This window comes from Sorex fumeus, unplaced genomic scaffold (assembly GCF_029834395.1).
Source record: "Sorex fumeus unplaced genomic scaffold, SorFum_2.1 ptg000066l, whole genome shotgun sequence".
NCBI lineage: Eukaryota > Metazoa > Chordata > Mammalia > Eulipotyphla > Soricidae > Sorex > Sorex fumeus.
Genome location: NW_026606123.1, coordinates 191,192 through 214,416, shown reverse-complemented (window position 1 = coordinate 214,416; position 23,225 = coordinate 191,192). Strand labels below are relative to the sequence as shown.

The 23,225-nt window shown below is 45.3% G+C and overlaps 1 protein-coding gene across 1 annotated transcript in view; it reads left to right on the top strand.

The window, feature by feature from the left end:
- Positions 1 to 23,225, top strand: part of LOC130036800 (pre-mRNA 3'-end-processing factor FIP1-like) — a 144,551-nt gene that overhangs the window by 62,386 nt on the left and 58,940 nt on the right. Inside the window, exon 3 of the mRNA XM_056128693.1 lies at positions 7,153 to 7,190. The gene's annotated coding sequence lies outside the window, so the exon portion shown is untranslated. The remainder of the gene's footprint in view (positions 1 to 7,152; positions 7,191 to 23,225) is intronic.

Genomic DNA, 23,225 nt, shown 5'->3' with positions numbered 1-23,225 from the left:
ACAGAAACAACAAAAAACCAGCTAAAAAAAAAAAGGCTCCCAGTTGTGAATGGGAAAAAAAATTTGCCCATCCCGATTTAAGAGAGCTTAAATCAATATATAGAGAAACTCACAGATAAATCTCAGAAGAGATCAACAAGCTGCAAAGATGCCTCCAATCATGTTAGGCCGAGTCTCATCCAGGGCATCCCAGAGGGAGGTGGGTGAGCCCACCACCCGCCCAAACAGAGCTCCAGCAGCTGAAAACATCCAGAACCCAATCACCACCATGCTCGTGGCCTATCTCCACAGGCTCAGGGTAAGCCTCATCCATGAGCAGGTTTTGTGACTGCAGTCTCCAGGCTCTCACAGAGTTGTGGATGGGTGGCCTTCCCCCATCTCCCTGTTCTTCTGGGAGCTTGGCTATCACACCCATGAACGCCTCTGGTGCCATATAACTCATTAACGGCCATGATCCAGAGATGCACAAGTAAATCTCGAAAGAGATTAACAAGCTGCGGAGATCCCTCTGGACTTCAAAGTTTCCATCCAGTTAAAGATGTAATTACGACTGTATCACCCTATTTAAAATTTTAGAAATACTTTAGTGCAAGGCTGCAAATGCAGCTGCTTGACATTTCATACTCTGCTGATGTACCAGGAGTAGCACATCACATTGGATGAGATGTAACGTAGAAGGCAGCCAATCTCAATTAAAACAAAACAAAACAAAATAAAACAAAACAAAACAAAACAACTATATATTAGCACACAAGGCTTAACCTGTAACGTGTTAGTAATCTCTTATGCAAAGGGCTTAATGGATCCAGGGTAAGATATACCAGTCTTCACACACTTTCTTTTTTTTTTTTTTATTTTATTTTATTTTTTTTTATTAGTGAAACACCATGAGGTACAGTTGTAGATTTACAATTTTTTGTGCTTGGGTTTGATTATACAGTGATCAGATACCCATCCCTCCACCAGTGCCCATTTTCTACCACCATGGATAATGTCCCCCCCACCCCCATCCCCCCATCCCCCCCTGCCTCTGTGGCAGGGCAATCCCCTGTGTTCTCTCTCTCCTTTTGGGTGTTGTGGTCTGCAAAAGAGGCATTGAGTGGCAAACATGTTCAGTCCATAGTCCATTTTCGACATGCATCTCCCCTCCTGGGAGGGTCCTCCAAACACCCTTTATTTGGTGTTCCCTTCTCTGTCTGAGCTGCCCTTTCCTCTAGAATGCCCGACTGGCCACTAAGCTATGGAGTAATCCTCCTGGTGCTGATCTCAGCTATTTTTGGGTATTAATCTCATATTTTGTTGCTTTATATCCCCCAGATGAATGCAATCTTTCTATGTCTATCCCTCTCTTTCTGACTCATTTCGCTTAGCATGATACTTTCCATGTTGTACCACTTGTATGTAAATTTCATGACTTCATCTTTTCTAAGAGCTACATAGTACTCCATTGCTTCACACACTTTCTTTTAAGGAAACTTTTTCTTTTATGATTTTTAGCAAATATTTCATAACAAGAAAATAAATTATTTAGGGCTCTGCTATTGAGGGCCGGCTTGGGTGGTGGTTGTGGAAATTGGAAATAATGGTGGTGGGGAGGTGTAATGGTGGTGGGATGGTATTAGAATATTGAATGTTATGAATTATTGTGAACAACTTTATAAAAATAACATTTATAAAACAATCCAAGCTATGTAAAGCACAGAACCTCAGCAGCAACAAAATGGGAAGGGGAGATGAATAGACATTCCCTCAAAAATGAGTACAAACGTAAACATGTTCATTGTCCTTGATTATCATGGCAGTGCAAATCTAGGCAATAGGGCACTATTGCACATGGGGAGAATGCCCTATTTCAAAAATGCTAATTAAGAACAAGTGCTGGTAGGAATGTGGTGAAAAAGGAACATGTGGTGAGAATTTTAAAGTAGAACTTTCATATGATACGCTTATTGGCATTTATCCCAAGTACACAAAAGCATTAATCTGTGAAGACACAGCATACCTAGTTCATTGAAGCTCTATCTATAACAGCCAAGGTCTGCAAACAACTCAGATGCCCTATGACAGATAAGTGGATAAAGACATTGCATATATTTACACATTGGAACACTATTCAACTTTAAGAAAAAATGAGACCATTCATTTTGCCGCAACTTGATTAAAGTAGAGGGTGTCATGCTCAGTGAATGGAGTTAGCAGGAGAGCAAGGAATAACAGATGATGTCACTTCTATATGGAGTATGTAGAAGAAGTGAGAGAGTTGCAGTGACCAGTGAGATCAGACTCTGAAACTGTCTCTGGACCAGAAGTGACAAAGGCAGGGACAGGCACGAAAAGGGATATTAACTAGTGATGGGTGTGGTGCATTATCTTTGTAAATCTAGAACATGGCTGTGAATTGTTGTAAATCATGATTGTTTCGTTAAAAATAGTAAAAATATCTAGAAAACAAAGAGCATAATATACGTCAGAAAAATGAAATTAGAAACTTAATAGAAATCAAAATCGAAAAAAAAAGCTATAGAGAAAGTTAACGAACTCAAACCATTGTTTGAAATACCAGCATGGTTGCTGAAGCTCTTAACAAGAATAAAAAAAGGATTAAAAGATATGAGACAAGTTATCAGTCTACAGAATTGAAATGGAAGATCTCACTATTAACCTCTCTCCTGAAGAAGGTCATAAGAAACTTCTATAAATTTAAAAATCTGAGTGAAATGAACCTTATCCTTGAAAATGAAAAGCTATTAAAACATAGCCCAAATAAAAGAGGTAACTGAAGAGTCCTAAACTTTTTAACAGAAAATAAAATCTTATTTACTGTGGCCACACCCATCAGTACTCAGGGCTTACTCCTGGCTATGTTCAGGAATCACTCCTGTGGGCTCAGGGGACCATTTGTGGTGGTGTAAATTGAACTGAGTCATCTACGTGTAAGACAAGTACATTACCTGCTGTACCATCTCTCCAGTCCCAGAAAAATAAGATTTATTTTAGGTGAACTAAATACAGAAGGAAATGAAAAACTAGACTAGAAGTAACAAAAGGACATTGGTGACGTGTCTTTAGTACTATATCAAATCCATTAACATGAACACTACTGTAAACATATGACTGTAACAAATACATTTTTACAGAAAAACTAAATATAAATTTTGGAGTGAAAATATGTACTATTTGAAATTTAAGCTTTTTAAAATTTAACATAATGCAGATAACAAGGAGCTGAAGTGATAACTGCCTTGCACGCGGTCGACAGAACCTACCCGGGTTCGATTCTTCCATTCCTCTCGGAGAGCCCAGCAAGTTATCAAGAGTATCTTGCCTGCATGGCAAAGCCTGGCAAGCTACCCATGATGTATTTGATATGCCAAACACAGTAACAACAAGTCTCACAATGGAGACATTACTGGGCCCGCTCGAGCAAATCGATGAACAACAGGAGGACAGTGACAGTGACAGTGACAGCAGATAACAAGGAAAGAATCAGCGTGAAGGAATCCTCATTATTTTCCCTTTTCCCCACTCTTGAAAAAATTAAAAAATAGGGGAGCAATGGCAGGTGGGCCAATGGTGGAGCATTTGCCTTGTATGCATAAGGCCCTGGGTTCCATTCCAGGATCCCACCTCCCCCCAACACACACACACACACACACACACACACACACACACACACACACACTCATATGCCCACGTGCACAAAGGGAAACAGACTGAGGCATCACTCAATAGGGTAAGTGTGTGCTTTGCATGCAGGAGGCTTTTGATTGGGTCTCTGGTACCACGTGATTCCCTGAGTCCAGAGCCAAGAGTGACCCCCAGGCAGCCCTGGCTGCGCCCTGCGTACCACCACCACCCTACAAATGAAAAAAAGATAGAAAATTATTGATGAACACAGCACAAGAGTGGTTGCAAAGGAGAATTGATGGGTAAATGGGGTAAATGGGCAGATTGATTGGTCAGAGATACATAGTTTATATGATGCATATGCCCTGAAGGTAGAATGGACAGAACTGGAACTGTCATTAATATGGTAGTTTTAGGAAGCAGATCTTAGATGCTGAATATCTTAATTTATTTGCTTGTAGTCACACAGTCAAATCATTGCATTGTATGTTTTAAATCATACAGATTTGTCAGTTATATCCCAATGAAGCTGGAAGAATGCAAAGTCAGTGTTTTGGCTTCCAAGAAGAGCAGTGGGTTAGAGAGGCTGATGGTTAAATCAGCATGCAGATTTGTCCTTTTGGGACCTTGTAATTTGGAGCTGTGTTGTGTTGGGCAAGTTCTGGAACCTTCTGTGGCCTCCCTTTTTCTTGGCAGCTTCACCACCCAGAGTGGTGATGAGATACGGAAGGTCCTCTGTATCTATCTCACTGGACCCACGCTCTGAAGGGAAGTGTCAGTGCACAGTGACCCGGGAGGGAACCGTCAGATGGCTCCTCTGAGGCAGAAGATCTGGAGCCCTTTATGGGCGCAGTAGCGGCTGAGAGTGGGGACCATGAAAACTTGGATCCTCCAGCAGGTGTCTGCATGTGGGTGCTTTGGTCTTTAGCTGTTTTCTTTTCTGTTAGTGTCATGTTATAGTAGCTGGGATACCATCTGTCGATGAGCCTGGCTTATTTAAGAGAGTGAACACACATATTACTTTGAGATGAGTAGTCAGGCTGTTTCCAGAATGTGTTTGACTACACTGACCTGTGTGGAAGAGCAGGCTAGGGAGCTTCCTGGTGGAGGAGGTGACTCCTGTCTTAAATCTTAAAGGAAAAAGGCAGCCTGACACAGAAGTGTGGGTAGAACTTTCAAGGGTCAGACAGAGCATGACTGAAGTGGGTTCAGATTCAGGGATTTGGAGCTGCTGGCCCAGGCCATGAAGGATGTCAGGTCCATGACAAAGAGTCCAGACTTCCTGCTGCATGTGTTAGGATTGGGATCCGTGTCTGGACACTGTTTGCCAACTGTAGCGTTGATGTTGTGTCAGAAGCATGCAGCAGAGTGAAATCAGGGCCTGAGTTGTAGGCAGTGAAAGCCCAGCCACAGGGACTATGACTTGACCCACTCACCTTCACAGTTTCTTCTTCTTGGGGTTTTTACAAGGATCAAATGCAGAACACACATTTGACCAGGATCTTGCCACAGTGGCCAGGTGGCTTATGTGAATTCGTAGTTAATCATAATATGTCTAATGAACCAGCTTACCCAGACTGTCTGTCAGTTCCAGACCACGGCTGGCCTTCTACTGTGCATTACTCACAGAGTACTTTCATGGACCGGAGTACTTTTTAGGATGAGTTGACTATGATAGTAATTATCTGTGTTGTATAATAAATGATTCCTCAAATTAGAGGCTCAACAAGAACAATAGCTTCTATTATTTCTCATGGTTGTTGTGTTGGGAATTGAGGTGTTAAGGGACACTGGGCACTTCTGTCTCAGAACTGAAGGCTTGTCTGTGAAGTGGCAGCTTTATGTGGCTGCAAGTTGGTGCTGGCTGGTGGCAGTCTCTTCCCCTAGCTCCTCAGAGGGGATCCGAGACATCAGGGCAGAAATCCACACCTTGCCCTCGCCACTCTGTGTTGTCAAACTGAGCCGCTCTGAGCAGCTCTGTGGGCAAAAGTGCCAGGAGGATTAATGATGACGTACTTCACTTTGCAGTCTGGCTTGCCCAATTAAGAGGGTTCAGTGTAATGCTCCTTTACCCGAAGGGCGTTTCTCCCCTGCCCTCTCCTATCGCAGTCCTTCTGGCTGGCCTCTGGCCCAGACTGTTTTTCTGTGTGTTCTTAAATTGGCATACAAAACCTTTATATTTTTTTCTTTTTCAGTTTTTGGGCCACATCTGGCAGTCCACAGGACTTACTCCTGGCTCTGTGATCCAGGGGCTCTACTGATAGTGCTTAGAGGGATCATATGGGTGCTGGAGATAGAACCTGGGTGGGCTGTTTGCCAGGCAAGTGCTCCTTGCTGTCTTGCTGTCTTGTCGCTGACTCAAGAAGCCTTTGTTTTGCCTTCTATTTTTATTCCAAAGGCAGGCCCCTCTTGCTCACCAACCCACAGGCTGTCTTTAGAGTACATATTTGTCTTTGCGAGGAACCTCACAAACCTCAGAGGCATAGAGAGAAAACTCAGAAAACAAATCTTGAAAAAGATAGCAGTACTAGCTGTTCTCTTTTTGAGTTGCAGTGACTCTGCCTGCTACTTGCCAGTCTGTAGCCACAGATGAGCCACAGGCTGGTTGTCCATCCAAGGGCGTCCTCTTGGCACTGCACTAACCCCCAGGAGAGACAGGAGACTGGGAGCCGTTTTGGCATGTGTACCAGGGAAGCCCAGCTGGGGACAGACCCAGGCCGCCTTCATGCCACTTGTCCCCAAGCCCAAGCTTTTCCCCTCATGACACAGCTGACCCCTAGGTTCATCTTGGGAAAGCATATCGGATGCCCTGTTGAAGACTCAGGGGAGCCCACCATGGGGGTTTGGTGCCTTTGCTTCATTTTCCAACATCTTCCTGCATTGCCTCCTGTCACCATTGTGGGAAGAAGCACAGCTGCAGCCTCGGGTGTGACAGTCCTGTGAAATCGCATTGGTTCTGGCACTCAGTAGGCATTGTCAGGGCAGGGACCTGCACATGCTTCTTGCAGTTACACAGTGCGCCCAGTTGGAAGATCCCCCATAGGAATTTAGACGTAGATTTATCTTGACAGCCATTCAGATTGTCCGGAAACGGAAGAAGGACAACACACAATTTAGAGACATCGATTCTGATTCTCATGGGGACATTGTCTAGCTTCTTTTCTTTCAGGAAAAACTATAATTTCAGGCACATGCTGATGCTTTTTGCTGTTCAAGACCATCACATTTATGGTTTAGTCAGTTGGCTGTATGTACCCTGGAGAAATTGATCTTTGTGAGTCTGCTTTCTGGAACAACCCCCTGCCCCATCAGTGGGATAGGTGTGGAATGGGGGTAGCTGGATTCCTGTCACCGTGTCCATGCTACAGTCTGTCATAACTTAGCATTGTGTTATAAATAAATAACCCCCGACCCCTGCCCAAGTCCGGACTTATGCAGGGATTGAGAGAGTTTGATGACGCAGAAACTCTTGTTGTGGAGACAGGCCAACTTTCACATTCTCTCTTGTTTTCTCCTCTTTTCCAGCCTGCAAGTATTCCTGCCACAAGAAATGTGAAGCTAAGGTAAGGGTCAAGTTACTTTCCCATGGGGCTTTTTATAGTTGAATTGGTCTTTGATGAGTGATACACACAGAAGAGGGACAGTCTAGCCACAACCCCAGAAATGAAACTTCTTGAGAAATGGCTACTAAGTTCTTTCCCTTAGGACGTATATGTTTCATCTAGGGAATGAGTGGAGGGGCTTAAAAATCCATGTTTTTCATTACAGAAAATAACTCTTAAGAATTTGGTTTCAGATGAGAAAGAACAATTTCGTTTGGCCGCGTCTCTGTGTTCTTTCTGTGAGAGATGACCCTTTGTTTCCAATTACTCGACAGGCTGCTTCTTGGGTGCCTTCGGGAGTGAGGGGTCGAAATAGAGGTTCAGGCCATGAATCTGGCCCTGAGACTCTAGTTTCTTTCAGAAGGTGTTTGTGGATTGGTTGGATTTCAGCCTGTGGTAAGCATCTGGGGACCCAGACTCAGGGTTTGGTTTTTCTGCTTGCAAATTCTCCTGCGAAGTTCTCTTCCCTTTGGAAGCAGTGGGGCCTGCTGGGCGTGGCTGCACATAGGTTTCTGCTGAGGAGGCCTGCAAACACCCTGCACGTGTTAAGTGGGGAGGAAGTGCAGGCTTACCGGGGTTGAGCCCTGGGTCTGCGTCTCTCACACTTTCTAACTTGTTTTTTCTTTTTGGGTCACACCTGACGATGCACAGGGGTTGCTCATGCAGTCAGGAATTACTTCTGGAAGTGCTCGGGAACTATATGGGATGCTGGGAATTGAACCTGGGTCAGCCATGTGCAAGGCAAATGCCCTACCCACTGTACTATCGCTCCAGCCCCATCTCCCACACTTTCTATGCATGAAGTCTCCTTCAATGCCCAGTGGAGCCAGAGTGCACCATCCTGAGTGCTAGCTGGGAGCCTGTCAGTGGTCCTGAGTGATTTCTTCATGACTGGAGCTTCAGGAAGATGGAGTTTTAGAGCAGTGGTTCTTAAATCACTGGCCTGGGCACTGAGTGTGAACTTGTCATCCTTAGAATTGTGTGGAGGTGAGTCTCCTGGGTTTGATGTGTGGAAAGTTCCCAGCAGGTTCTCTGGGTATCAGATAAAGGGAGCTGGGCAGACAGACCCCTGTGGCTGTGAGCTGGCTTCATGTGGCACATTCTGGACCTGGGAGCTGGGGTCTGCTTTCTCCACCATCCCACCACCCCGGGAGACACATGCAGACATGCATGCAGACGTACGCACATTCATGCAGATGCATGCACTTCACATACATTCATACTTGTGCATGTGCATAAGTCACAGTTGGAGACATACATACTCACGTGTGCATACAGCCATTCACACATGCATTCACGGGAAAACTGCAGGCTCTCCAGGCCTGATTCTGTTTTCTTTTAATAGTAAAGATAGAATGAATTCAGAATTTTATTATGAAGAACATGGAACATGCAGACGTCATGTCTGGCATGGAGTTACTAGTGTTACCCTGCAGCCAGCCTCCAGGCCTTCTCCCAACCCTTTCTGTCGCATTTGTGTTTGGTCCTTGCTTATTGATGTTGCATGGGAGATGGTGTGGTTCTGTAGTCGTTGGTTGGCTGATGGATTTCTCTAGTTAACCAGAGTGTGTGAGTGGATGATCTTGCCTGGACGGGAATTGACCCAAGCCTCCCACATGCAGTGTGAGTGCTCACACCTTTGAGGTATCTCCTGGCTCCCATTTCCTTAGTGACATCACAGTCTTCTTGCTCTCCTGCACTCTCGGATATGGCTTATTTCTAGACCATTCTTTAGTTCTGTCTTGTCCTCAGACACACTCTGCTCTCAGGTATGCTGTGTACTTTTAGTCTAAGTGATTTTGTTGGGGGCTGGAGCGATAGCACAGCGGTAGGGCGTTTGCCTTATAAGCGGCCAACATGGCCGACCCGAGTTCGATTCCTCCGTCCCTCTTGGAGAGCTTGGCAAGCTACCGAGAGTATCTCGCCCGCACGGCAGAGCCTGGCAAGCTACTTGTGACGTATTCAATATGCCAAACACAGTAACAACAAGTCTCACGTTGGAGACGTTACTGGGCCCGCTCGAGCAATCGATGAACAACGGGAGGAGCGTGATCACCGTGATTTTGTTGGAGTAAGAGCCCTTTGTAGTTCCCACATCTGAGGGAATGTTTCAGGTTACAGTAGTTTTTCATACTCTCTGAGCTTTTAGAAATGTCCCTCCAGTCCTGAGCATGGCCTTCCCATGCACACAAGGTGCTTAGACACATGAACAATGTGGCATTTTCTGCATAGCTGGTGTCTCATCCCCACAGTGGGCAGAAAAAGGAGAAGCATCTCAGTATCTGGATGTCATGTGCCATTTCTGCACATATGCGTGTGTATGCACACACACCTATATGCAGAGTGTGTGCATGTAGATAAAATGTGTACATGTGAGTGTATGTGAGTATGCATGTATATATGCACCTTGTACACATCAGTTGTGCATTTGTGCAAGCACCTTGAGTGCGTGAATGTGTGTAAGCACTTTGTGTGTGAGTGTGCCTGCGTCTAAGCCTGTGTTTACATGAGTGTGCATGTGTGCATCTTGTGTATGTGGGTGTGCATTGTATGCTCCTTGTGTATAAGAGTGTACATGTATGTGCACCTTGTATATATGAGTGTGTGCACCTTGTGTACATGTGTATGCATGTGTGTGCACTTTGTGTACACGAGTGTGCATGTATGTACCTTGTGTGCGTAAATGTGCTTGTGTGTGCACCCTGTGTACATGAGTGTGTGCACCTGTGTACTTGAGTGTACATGTGTGCACCTTATGTACATTGGTGTGTGTGCACCTTGTGTACATGAGTGTGCGTGTGTGAACCTTGTTTCTCTGAGTGTGTGTGTGTCTGCATGAGTGTCTGTGTGTAAGCACCTCGTGTGTACATGTGTGCCTGTGTGTGCACCTGCGTCTATGAATGTGTGTGTGTATTTGCACCTTATGTATGTGACAGAGCCTCTTGCTGTGACTGTATGGCTGGCTCAGTTATTTCTGACCTCATGCTTTTAAAAAGTTACTAGTTTGTCAAGGGGTCCCAGCCCCAGTTACTCATGGCGTTGAATTTCTTGGTTTAGAGGTTATTCCCAGAGACTTTACTTTTACTGACTCTGACATTTGTCTTTAATAACTGGTGATTTGCTGGTAGCTAGAAGAAGTTTTATTTTCATTAGACACTGGCAGGAGGGCACTGGTTGCAGCCCTATGGCTCAGTGGCAGGAAGGCCAGGAGCAAGGATGACCATGCCCCTTTTTACTCTGAAGCAACAGTGGCAGTCCCCTTGCCCCCCAAGATGAGCTGAGATGTGGCTCTCAGGTGCTAGGGTCTTTGGTTACCACAGCGTAGGGGTCCTAAATGCAGGTTTGACTGGTTTTCCTGGAACTAGGAAGTGTGAGTATTGCAGACAAATCTAATGTTCTTGCTGGATAGGTGGCCTGACCTGCTGATGGGGTGAACCATGTTCAGCAGGTGCCCTCTGAGTGGGACCCACAGACCTCGTGGACAGACAGTTGAGGAGTGTTTGCAAGGCCTTAGGACTCTGCGAGAAATGTTGCAGCTAGTGGTGGACTCACGATCATCACAGTGGCTCTGTCAGAGGCTCCTCGCCGGGCCTCAGGTACCTCTTGGATAGACCAGAAGCTGTGGCGAAACTGTCTGCAGAATGGGGGCTGAACCTTCGTGGAGAAGGTGGACAGTGAAAGGGAGACGTCAGCCTGGCCCTGATGCCCCAGGGTCATGCTCCCTGGGTTTGGAGCAGCATGAGGCTCTGCAGGTGAGGTCAGGTAGAGCACAGACGTGCCTGGGATCCCAGTGCAGTCTGCTGAAGCGAGGTCAGTCCCCAGAGCCTCCGTTTCTTTATGTGGACAGTGGGTGAATATTCCCATGACCGTGACACTCCTTTGCTGTTAATTTGATAATATTATCTAGGTCTTAGGAAAGCCAAATAATGTATAATTACTGAACGTTTGGGATTCCAGATTGTGGGACTGTGTATGCTCAGGGAGACGCAATGTCTGGGTGCTGTGATTTGGATTATTCCCGACTGCTGGTTGACTCACTGGTAGGGGGAAAAAGGAAGTTTCAGAAATAAAGCTGATTCAGAAGCAGACAATGGTGAGCTGCGCACGGTGGGGGAGGGAGATAGGCCCCCCTCTGTTCCCAGAAGCATGCAGTCCCTGTCACTCCTGGTGACAGAAACTCCAGCTTTGCTACTGACGCCCCAGTCATGGCCCTTCCATACCTGCCCTCCCTGGGTAACAGCTCAGGCGTCCTGACCACTGTGTGCCCACCCCACCGCAGGACCCAGGGCTGTCTGGGTGAGCATTCTGGGGAGCCATGCGGACCAGGCTGTGGGGCTGCTCTGGCCTCAGTTCGTTGGACCCTGCTCTCAGAACTCAAGTGAGGCTTGTGATTTGTCCAGAGCCGCAGTAGCTTCACGGGCCAGTCTCCCTGCCGTGTCTTGTGTGGACACAGCTCTAGATCTTAACTCTGCCATGAAGTTCAGAGTCCAGAGCTGAACTTCCTTGGTGCTGGGGGCAGATGCAGCTGCCCGGCTTCTGCAGGTCGCCCTGTTGACTTAATCATTAACTGAAGTCTGGCCATGGGCGTTCATCTCCAGACTGTTTCTTTCTCCAACTCCAAGCCATAACTTGCTGTTGGAGGCTGCTGTGCCCCGGCTGTTTTCAGTGGGTGAGAAATGAATGTCTCTTGTCACAGAGCTCCCACGTGCCACCGGTCGAGGGTTGCTCCGTGCCGCGGTCAAGTTTTTGCTGTTCTCAGTGTTCTTTGTGTGGGTTCTTATTTCCTGGGGTCCCTGGTTGTGCCACCTTGGTGCCACTGTCCATGGACCCTCCGGTGACCTCTAGCCCTGATAGTGCATCTGGTACAAGGACATGAAGAGGGTGCCCTCACAAAAACGTCTGCTTCTAGGGCCCCCACCCTGCTCCATGTCTCCCCACAAGTTCACTGTCCACCAGTCCCCCCAAGCTTTGTTCAGGTCCTATTCACACCCAGAGTGCACTCTTTGTTTGTTGCTCATGTCTCTGATATTTTTGGGGGCGGGAACACTCAGCAATGCTCAGAGCTGACTCCTGGTTCTGCACTTGGAGATCAGTTGTGGCGTTGCTTCGGGACCATGTCAGGTATGGGGATGAAAATCCTATAGGCTGTGTGTGAAGCAGGCACATCTCCTCTGAGACCCCAGCCCTTCTCGTGGGCAGGGACACTTCTCCCCTGAGTCCTTTCCCCTTATGAGCATGAGCTGTCTCCTGTGCAGGTTTAGTCATGAGTACTGGCTTCACCCCCAGACTCTAGCTACAGTGTTGTGAAATGGAGGTCGCTGGGTGCCCCCCAGCCTGAACAATATGAGAATTCTGTGCTGGCTTTTCTTCGTGTCTTTCTTTTACTATTCCCCAAGGTCCCCAGATTTACACTCCTAGGAGCATTGTGGCTGGTGTCCCTCTGTGGGGTGCAGCACCCTGTTGTTCCAGCCCCCTGGGGAACGGCTCTGGTGAAAGAACAGATGCAGTTTCCAACCTTGTGTTCCTGATGCTGCAGACGCCCTTTGCTGGCTTCTATTCTGAGGGGCGGTGACTGCAGGAGGCCTGTGGGTGGAAGGGGTGAGATCTTCTCCACCCCAGACAGTGGCAGGGTAGGCACCTTATGCCTCCTTGCACTGAGGAACCAATTACATTTTAGGTTGAAACATATCTTAGTTTATCTAGCGTAGCACTGAATCGTGGGGCCCAGGTATATAACTCCCTGAGTGTAATTCCCTTCTGTCTAGAGTGCGGCTTCTCAGGGACCAGCAGAGAGTTAAGTCTTCCTGGGGATCTGTTTGCTCTCCTGCCAGATGCTTGCTTGTGCCATAGTGTTGACTGCTGCTTGTTTGTTTTTAAAACCCAGTAGAGCAGTCTTAGGTCATAGCAAAATTGAGAAAATTCGCAGGTACAGATACAGAGAACCCCTTTTAACATCAACTCTCTGCATCTGCAAAGATGCTGCATTTGCTACAGTTGAACCAGTACTGATAGATACTGGCTAAAGTCCATAGGATACATGATGGCTCACTTTCACGTACATCCTGTGGATTTGAATTGTGGCTACTGTTACACTATCATACAGAGTGTGTTTCTGCCCTGAAAATTCTCAATTCCACCTCTCTATCCCATTGCGGACACCATCCCACTCCAGCCCCACCTGGCAATCTCTGTCTCCATAGATTTGATTTTCTAGAATGAGAGAGAATTAGAATCCTATGCTGGATAGACCTTTAGATTCATTTGTTTTACTTAGTAATAGGAATCTCTGTCTTTTCATGACCCAAAAGCCTTTTTGTGATGATAGAATTCAATTGTCTTGACAGAGAAGCTTGGTTGTCTGCTAACTAAAGGGCAGCTGGGGAGTTTCCATGCTTTTCATGAATTGAAAAAACTAGTAGGCATTTTGCAGTTCAGTTTTTGGGGGGCATTCTTCCAATCCCTGTTTCCCTAAAGTTCCTTTCCTGGTAGACTGTCCTTACCAATATCTTTCAGACTCATTGCAATCAGAAGAAAAGCCACTTTCCACCCTTCTTACTTTAAGGTCTGTTTTAGGGTTGGAGAGAGAAAACAGAGGGTAAAGAACTTACCTTGCATGTGGCTGACTCAGGTCCAGAAGTGACTCCTAAGTGCAGAGCCAGGAGTAACCCCAGGCACTGCCGGATGTGGCCCTCCCACCCCGTCATGGTTTTTACTTACTAGGAGCTACTGAGGCCAGAATTTGGGGATAAGCCTCATATAGGGAAGCCCTGTCTGGCTCTGGGGGTGCTCTTGTCAGCAAGCATTGTTCTGGAGTGCTATTAAAGGTATTACTATTGGATGTGACTGGGTTTCGGAGGTCTTCAGCTGCCGGGGCTCTGCTTGGGGCGAGGAGGGAAACTCAACCCGCCCGCCCTCCAAGGAGCCCCCGGGGGGGGGGGGGACAGCCAGGCACGGGGGTAGGAGACTTTGCGTTGTTCTCTTTTGGGTGCTTGGTTTTATAGTCTCTGGGTCTTGGCTGTTGGGATTACATGGGCATCTGGCAGCTGAAGACCTTCGAAACCCAACCACAGCCATGCTTAAGACCACTCTCCACACACTTGGATGCGCCTCACGCATGAAGGAACTGGCAGAGGAACCCAGGTGTGTGGGACCTGGGGCTGAGATCTCCAAGCCTGCTTGGATCAGGACTGGGCTTCCTCCACCCAGATCCCCCATCTTCCAGTAGCTAGGCAGTTACACCCACCACCTGCCCCCCCCCACCCCCGGCGCCATGTAATCCCATCAACGGCCAAGACCCAAAGACTATAAAATCAAGCTCCTGACCTTATTGTCTAGTTTTTGCTCTCGGAGAACCCGGCAGGCTACTGAGAGTATACTGTCTGCATGGCAGAGTTTGGCAAGCTCCCTGTGGTGTATTAGATGTGCCAAAACCCATTAACAATGATGGGTCTCATTCCCATGACCCTGAAAGAGCCTCCAGTGTGGCACTTGCCAAAATATCAGGGCTAAGACGAATGGAGACGTTATTGGTGACTGCTCAAGGAAATTGATGAACAATGGGATGACAGTGGCAGTGACTGTTTGATGTAAGCCTGGTTCTTTCCTTGAACAGGAAATGCCCCAATGGTCTTGACTGTGAATGAGGGCATTGGTTGTGGTTCTTGGAGATTTCTCGGGTTTGTGAGTGGCAAGGATCATCTCAGGGCCATGCATGCAGTGCCTGGTTTACAGCATGGTCTCTTCGCCAGGCTGAATCAGAACCGACAACAGCTCAAAATGATTTTGTTTTTATTAGTGGCAAAAAATAATTGGCATTGGGGGGATGGGGGTGGGAGGGATATTATCCATGGTGGTGGAATATGGGCACTGGTGGAGGGATGGGTATCTGATCATTGTATGATTGAAACCAAAGCACAAAAAATTGTAAATCTACAACTTTAAAAAAAATAAAATAAAATAAAGGGGAAAAAAATAATTGGCATGTGTGCTTCTTAGTATTATAAAATGATGTTTTGGGGAGTTCACATCTGTCTGTGCTCAGGGCTTACTCCTGATTCTTTGCTCAGGAATCATCCTTGTGGGGCTGAAGGGAACCTATGTAGTGTGGGGGCTTGAATTTAGTCAGCTGCTTGGGAGGCAAGTCCCTTACCCATTGTGCTATCTCTTTGACACTATAAAGTAACACTTTTGAAGTGTTTCAGTTACTTAAATGTGTGCATTATTCTTTAAGAATAGCTGGTGTTGCTTGACCATATTCTGAGAGGCTTACGTGGCAGATGCTCCATGTTCCCACATTCATAGAACATGGGACTGGAGGAATGGTTATACTCCACTCCTCCGAGAGACACATGCCCTGGAAGGAAGGCAGATCTGCAGTTCCCAGAGAGATGCTGTGACAGACCTTTGCCAGAACATCCTGGAAGTTGCAGGGCAGACGAACACCACATGCGGGAGGGGCCTCTGGTGTAGGCCAGAGCAACACACAACCAGATGGCAGACACAGAGGTGGCTGCCACACTGACCCCAGCCTCAGGTGCAGTGTGAGAAGGAAGCTGTCTAAGGCTCTAGAAAGTGTGCAGCTTGTTGGCAGGCCGGTGGGGGCAGAACTGCCAGCTGCCAGCCACTTGGTGTCTTGGGATCTTGGCACATGACCTTGGGAGCTCCTTCACTTTCACTGGTGGTATATTCCATTGTTTCTTTGAGCTCCTTATGCATCCTTATCGGTTCCTTTCTAAATTCGTTGTCTGAGACGGTCAATATTACTGCTCTGGTCAACAGGGCAAGCTCTTCACTAACTAAACCTTATGGGTTTCTGTGACCTTTATGACCTTTGTAGTTTGTTGTTGTTTCTTGCATGTTTTTGTGTGATTATGTTCTAATGTTTATGTTTGTTTATGTATGTATGTTTATGCTAAGTTATGGGGCGATGAAGAAATGTGCAACTGTGGAGCAAAGCTGTGCTTCTCGTGTATCAAGGAGGCGAGTTAATGTGACCTCTAAGAAGTGAACAGACATGTCTCAGAGGAAGACAGGCAGGTGGCCACTTGGGTCGTGAGAAAGTACTCACTGTCACTGTATCCTTTGGGAAATCTAGATTGAGATGACAATAAGATCCCATCTCACACACTGAGAATAGCATGTGTCAGAATTAGTGGGGACAGTCTGTGTTGGTGGGGATGTGGTGAAAAAGGAGCTCTCATCCACTGCTGGTGGAAATGCTGTCTGACTTAGCTTCTGTGGAAAACAGGATGGAGTAGAATTGAGTTGCCATATGACCCATCAATTACACTTTTTTTTAAAACTTAGGAGTATTGCTTTTTATTCAGCCATTGGTTAGGCTGATTGAATTGGACATGAACTCCACCTTACTTTTATAAATTTATTTATTGAATCACCATGAGAGCAGTTACAAAGCTTTCGGGTTTAAGTCTCAGTCATACAATGATGAAACACCTGTCCCTTCACCAGTGCCCATTTTCCACCACCATAAACCCCAGTATACCCCCCATCCCGCACCCTCCCCCTACCTGTGGGGCAGATGATTTCCACATTACGCTCTCTCTACTTTGATTACATTCAATATTTCAACACCAGACCCACTATTGTTATTTGAGATTTTACCCCAAACTCAGATCTGCCGAAAAGGCAACAGTAGACAATTTGTTTTCAATTGCTGATCATGAATAACATATGATGTCACACAGCTGCAGTAGTGGCCACATCATTTTGGAATTCCGAAATTTTAACAATTAAATCTGGAGGGATTTCTGCTAAAACCTGCTGGGTTCCGAGATTTGTTCCTGAGTCTCTGAGATCATGGCCATTAAGCAGCTTGATCAGGAGCCAGAGGGGCCGTTTGTGGGTGGTAACTCGGGGTCTCATTGGGGCAGGGAGGAAAGGGCTGGTTCCACCCCTATCCCATGAGGCCCTGCATGTCTCGTCACTGTGGGCCCAAACCTGACTGTCCAATGGCCTCTGGAGAATGGCGGCCACTGAGCTGCCAGGGGGAACAGGATGAGGCACGAAACCTATTCCCACATGGGGTGGCCCGGAGCCGGTAACCTACTGCGAGGACCAGACACATTTCTTCCAAAAGCTGCTGGGTTCCGAGATTTGTTTCTGAGTCTCTTGGATCATGACTGTTAAGCAGCTTGATCAGGAGCCAGAGAGGCCGTTTGTGGGCAGCATCTCAGGGTCTCATTAGGGCGGGGAGGAAAGGGCTGGCTCCACCCCCATCCCGTGAGTCTCAGTGTGTCTCATCACTGCGGGCCCAAACTTGACTGTTTGATGGCCTCTGGAGGATGGTTGACACCGAGCCGCCAGGGGCAATAGCCCAGGGCACGAAATCTATTCCCACCTGGGATGGCCTGGCACCATTAACCTACTGTGGGGACCAGACACATTTCTGCCAAAAGCCGCTGGGTTCTGAGTCTCTAGGATCATTGCCATTAAGCAGTTTGATCAGGAACCAGAAAGGCTTTCCAATTATATAGCTGAGCCGGAGGTGGTTTGTGGGTGTGTCTCCCATATACCTAACTTTTGGCCACTTACTTTCTTGGTACACTTGGCACCAAATTGTTGGGGTCTGGCCAAAGGCACAGTGTCAATTTTAGGGTATCTAGAAGTCTGAAGGCACCATCAGGCTGCTGATGCACTCGCCTCACAGGTACAGATTGGCCTGCTGGCAGCACCATACCCCTGGCAGCAATTCCACTTTTGGGCATTTCCCCCAAGAAAAAAACAGTCATTCCAAGGGACATATGCCTGTCATTATTCACTGAAGTACCTAGTACAGTAGCTAAGATCAACCTAGGGGTCCAGTGACGATGATTTTGTAGCTTGCTGCTTTGCTGTACTAGTTTATTTTCTATGAGATTTTCAGTGGAGTTCTGAGGCCTACTGTATGTAAAATTATGGCATCTACAAATTTTTTTCTTGCCCAATTGTTATGGCATCTACAATTTTTTTTTCTTGCCCAATTATTATGGCAATAATTTCCAAAACTATCTTAAGTTTGAAGTGGACATTCTTGCTTGGTATGTGATCTAAGAGGAAAGATCTCTCTCTCTCTCTCTCTCTCTCTCTCTCTCTCTCTCTCTGCCATTGAGAGTTTGTTGTAAATGGTCATTGCTACTTTGAGGCATGATCCTTTTATTACTATTTTCTGAGAATTTTTATCATTAATAATGTCTTTATTGATGGCTATTTGTTATTACTGGTTGGGTCAACTGGGCAAGCTTCTTCTCTAACTGAGCCTCATGAGTTTCTCCATTGCTTTACCATAGTGACCTTTGCAGCATGGAGTTGGTGCTTGTGTGTTTAGGAGCCTATGGTAGAATGTCTTTGTTTATGATGAGTTTTGGAGTGGTGAAGAAATGTACAGCCGTGGAACAAAGCAAAAGTGTTCTGTATCAGTTGGCATGATTATATAATATTTCTCCCTGGTTTGTGGTATTCTAGCTGTGTCTAGGGCTTCCTCCTGGTTTTGTTCTCAGGGATCGTTCTGGTCTGTGTTCAGAGGACATTATGCAGTGCTGGAAATTGATTGAAGGTAGACCATATGCAAGCAAAGGCCTATAACACGTGTAGTGTTTCTGGCTCATGAGCATAGTGTCTCTGTCTGTCTGAATCATCCCTGTGAGTTTTGTCTTTCCTTTTGTTGATGTGGTGTATTACATTTACTGATTTTCATATATTGAACCATCTTTGCATGTCAGGAATGATTCTCTCTACCTTGCTATGTCATCATTTTTTATATTCTTGGATTTGTTTTGCTAAGATCTTACTAAGAATGGTTGTATTGATGTTTATCAGAGATACCTTTCTGTAATTTTCATTTTAAGTTGTTAATCCTTTCTGCTATTAGGAAGGGTTTTCATTATAAAACGTTTGGGAAAGCTCGAATATAGACAGTAAAATCTTTCTTGGGAGAAGAAGGATTAGTAGAACTCGCTAATGAACTGTGTGGATCTAGGCCTTTGTTCTTGGGGAGATTTTAAATTACTTTTCCAGTTTCCTTACTTGTGATTGGTTTCTTTAGGTTTTCTAACCCATCCTGATTTCAATCTTTGGAGATCATATGATTGTAAAAATTCATCCATTTCTTCGAGGTTCCTGAGTTATTCTGAATAGAGTTATTCATAATAACCTATGATGCTTTATATTTTTGATGTATTTCCTGTAATTCCTGCTTTTTCATCTTCAATCTGATTTATTTGAATTTTATCATTTTTCTTATGAGTCTAGCTAAGGGCCTGTCAGTCTTCAAAAAATATCAGATCCTGGTTTGACTTTTGCATTTTCTTCTTTGTCATTGATTAATGTTAACCTTGTACTATTTCTTCCTTCTACTTGGTTTGTATTCAGTCTTTCTTATTCTTCTAGTTTCTAAAAGAGTGAGGTTTTGAGCATTTGAACATCTTCCTATTTCCTGGTGAAGGCTGTACACTTTTCCCTTCACAGTGCTTGCTGTGTCTCATAGGTTCTGATACTTTGTATCTTCCTTCTTCAGAGGAATCTTTTTTATTTCTTCCTCACTTTTTGGCCAAATGTTTAACAGTATGTTGTTACAGTTTGCAAGTGTTTGAACTTTCCCTAGTTTTGCTTTATATGGTTAATGCCTATCTTCATCCTGTTATGAAAAGATAACTGCTATGATATTTAGTTTCCTGACTTTGATAACTGCTATGATATTTGATAACTGCTTTGATAACTGCTATGATATTTAGTTTCCTGATTTTAGTACCCTTCCATGTGGTCGTTCTTGAGAATATTCCATGTGCATGGAGAGGAATGAGGATTCAGCTGGTGAGTGTGGAGGCCCTATACCTGTCTATCAATTCCAGTTCATCTAGTTCCTCATGTAGAGCTCTTGTTTCTTTACCAATGTTGTGTCTGGTTAATTTACCCAGTGACCCCATGTGACGTTAATGTCCTCCTCTATTGAGTTGCCCTGTATGCTTTGATACACTTTCTTCCCTGCATTTTGTACATATATGTTAATCAAAGTTGAATCCTGTTGATCTGTTGGCCCCTTAACCAATGCCCACCCCTATCTCTTATTACTCTCTTTAGGTTGAATATTATCGGTCTGATACAAATTATGGGTGGCCCTGTCTTTTTTCAATTTACTACTGGCTTGTGTATTTTCCATCCTTTCATTCTGAGCCTGTGTTATTTTGTGGCTTGTTTAAGGTTATCTGTTGGAAACAGCAGAAAGGTGGATTTTGTTTTCTGATCTATCCAGTTACTCTGTGCCTCTTGATAGAGGAATTTAGCTCACTGACACTTAGATTATTGATATGAAGGAGTTTGCTGTCATTTTTCTAAGAGGATTTAGCATTTTGCTGTTTGCATTGGATGTTTTGTTTCTTGAATAGGAAGCCACTCAGTATTCTCTTTGCAGAGCTGGCTTGGATCTAACAAATGCCATCATCTGTTAATTACCAGGTAACGTTTTATATGGCCCTTTAATCTGAGTGACAGCTTTGCAGAGTAGAGGAACTTTTGGTTGAAAAGTTTCTCTACTTTGAATCTGTTATTCCATTTCCTTCTTGCTTATAAACTTTCATTTGATAGACCTAATGTGAATTTTATGTTAAAGGCTTTACCTCTATTGTCACTTTGAGTAATCTGTATTTCTCTTTGGTTCTTGTCATTTTGATTACAGTGTGTCTTGGTGGTATTCTGTTAGAGTTGATTTTGTTGGCATTCTGGTTCTCCTAGATCATTGTAAGAATATTCCTCAGACTGTAGCAGTTCTTAGCTATTACTCTCTCAGACAGACATTATTCTGTTTTCTCTTTACTCTCTTGGAATTTTTATGATTTGGAGATTGTTCCTCTTGCTGTTGGCTATTACGTCTCTCTCTGTGTTTCTGTCTCTGTCTCTCTCCCTCTTTCTCTCTCCCCTTCCTTACATTAATCACGGCAGGCTGGAGCCAGAAAGTGTGATTTTTTTGTAGCACTGTAGCACTGTCATCCAGTTGTTCATCAAGTTGCTTGAGTGGGACTAGTAACGTCTCACAACAAATTGTGAGACTTGTTGTTACTGTATTTGGCATATCGAATACGTCATGGGTAGCTTGCCAGGCTTTGCAGAGTACTGTATTTTCTCCGGGTAATCAGAGAGACTTAATTGTTTTCAGAGTTCAGTGGGAGAATGGAATTTCCTGGAGAATGTGAACCTAATTTGGGATTCCAGGGTCAAGCCTGATATAGAGCACTCAGAAGAAATATTAAAGTAAAACTCTGGCAGGAAGAAAATTATTTAAATAAGTCTTCAATTAATTAAATTTTGTTGACAACATTGACGAGAAATATGACCGACTGGTTCACCACCTCCATGATTATGCGAGGAACACCAAGAGAGAGATAGCCACAAAAAAAACCCTGTCTTCGAAAATTCTTGAGTTTATTTGCCAACGTGGCTTGGCGCAAGTCTTAGGCAACCGCAAGCGAACGTCTGAGCTCACAAAGCAGTGCTGAGATGCGATAAAGGAAGACCTCAAAGAGAGAAGAGCAGCAGTGCTGGCAGATGTGGCAGAAGCTGGGAAAAGCATTCGCAACCCCTGCCTGTCCTTCGCCAACTACAAGACCAAGATGACTGCCCTCCAATGTCCTGATGGATCTATCACATCTTCCAGAAGGGCAACGAAGAAGATTATCCACGACTTCTACTCAGATCTCTTTGATAGCCACGTCCACCTGCCCACATACCAAATTCCGCATGATGGATATGTCATTCTCAATGTTCTCCCTTCCAAAATCCGACATGCCATTTCATCGGTAAAGAATTGAACAGCACCCGACCGAGACAAGGTCAGACCCGAACACCTGAAGAACCTGCCATCAGTACTCATCAATACACTGGCTTGGCTCTTCACATGTTACCTGTCTGAATGTAAGGTTCCGTCCCAATGGAAAACCAGCTGGACTGTTCTACTGTACAAGAAGGGAGACATCCACGACTTTGGCAACTATTGAGCTGCCTTTGTCTGTCATCTACAAGCTGTTCACTCGAGTCATCCTGAATAGGATTGGCAGAACACTAGATGAAGGACAACCATGCAAGCAAGATGGGTTCCGAAAAGGATTCAGCACGATTGACCATATCCACCACGATAACCAAGCTCATTGAGGTTTTTCGGGAGTTCAAGATGCTGCTCTGCCTAATGTTCATTGATTTAAAGAAGGCCTTTGTTTCTGTTGAGACGGTAGTGGTCATCGAAGCTCTAGCCGAACAGAGCATTCAAATTCAATATATCAAGATCCTTTGTGAGCTGTATTATGGATTCACTACCAGGATCTCACCATTCTACAAAGAAGTGATCATCCATGTCAAGAGAGGGGTTCGACAGGGTGATACCATTTCACTGAAACTCTTCAGTGCCACCCTCTAGAACATCCTGTGACAACTGGAATGGGAAGAATGGTAGTGAAGATAGACGGTTGGCAACTACACCACCTCTGCTTTGTTGATGATATCATTCTAATAACACCAAACATTAGCCAAGCAGCACAAATACTGGTCAACTTCGACCGTGAGTGTGGAAAGGTCGGACTACAGCTGAATCTCATGAAGACAGTGTTTATGAGAAACAGTCTCGCTCCTGATGCTCCATTCACTCTCAATGGAATGACCATCTCCGAATGCAACAGTTATGTGTAATGTGTACCTAGGTCAAGAAGTCAACATGACGAATGACCTGGCATCTGAGTTGCCCAGGAGGAAGAGAGCTGTTTGGATCGCCTTCAAGAGTGTCGAAGAAATAGCTAAGAGGACGAAGAACTTCCTGCTCCGGGCACATTTCTTTGATTCCACTGTTCTTCCTGCATTAACATAGAATGTTGATGACCTGGGCCTCAAAGACCTGGGCCCTACGAAAACAGGATGAGAATGCTATTTGGGTCTCCCAAAGTGGAATCGAAAGAACTATGCTTGGAGTATCACGCTTCATTCAAATGAGAGAAAGAATCTGGAGTTCCAACCTCCGTC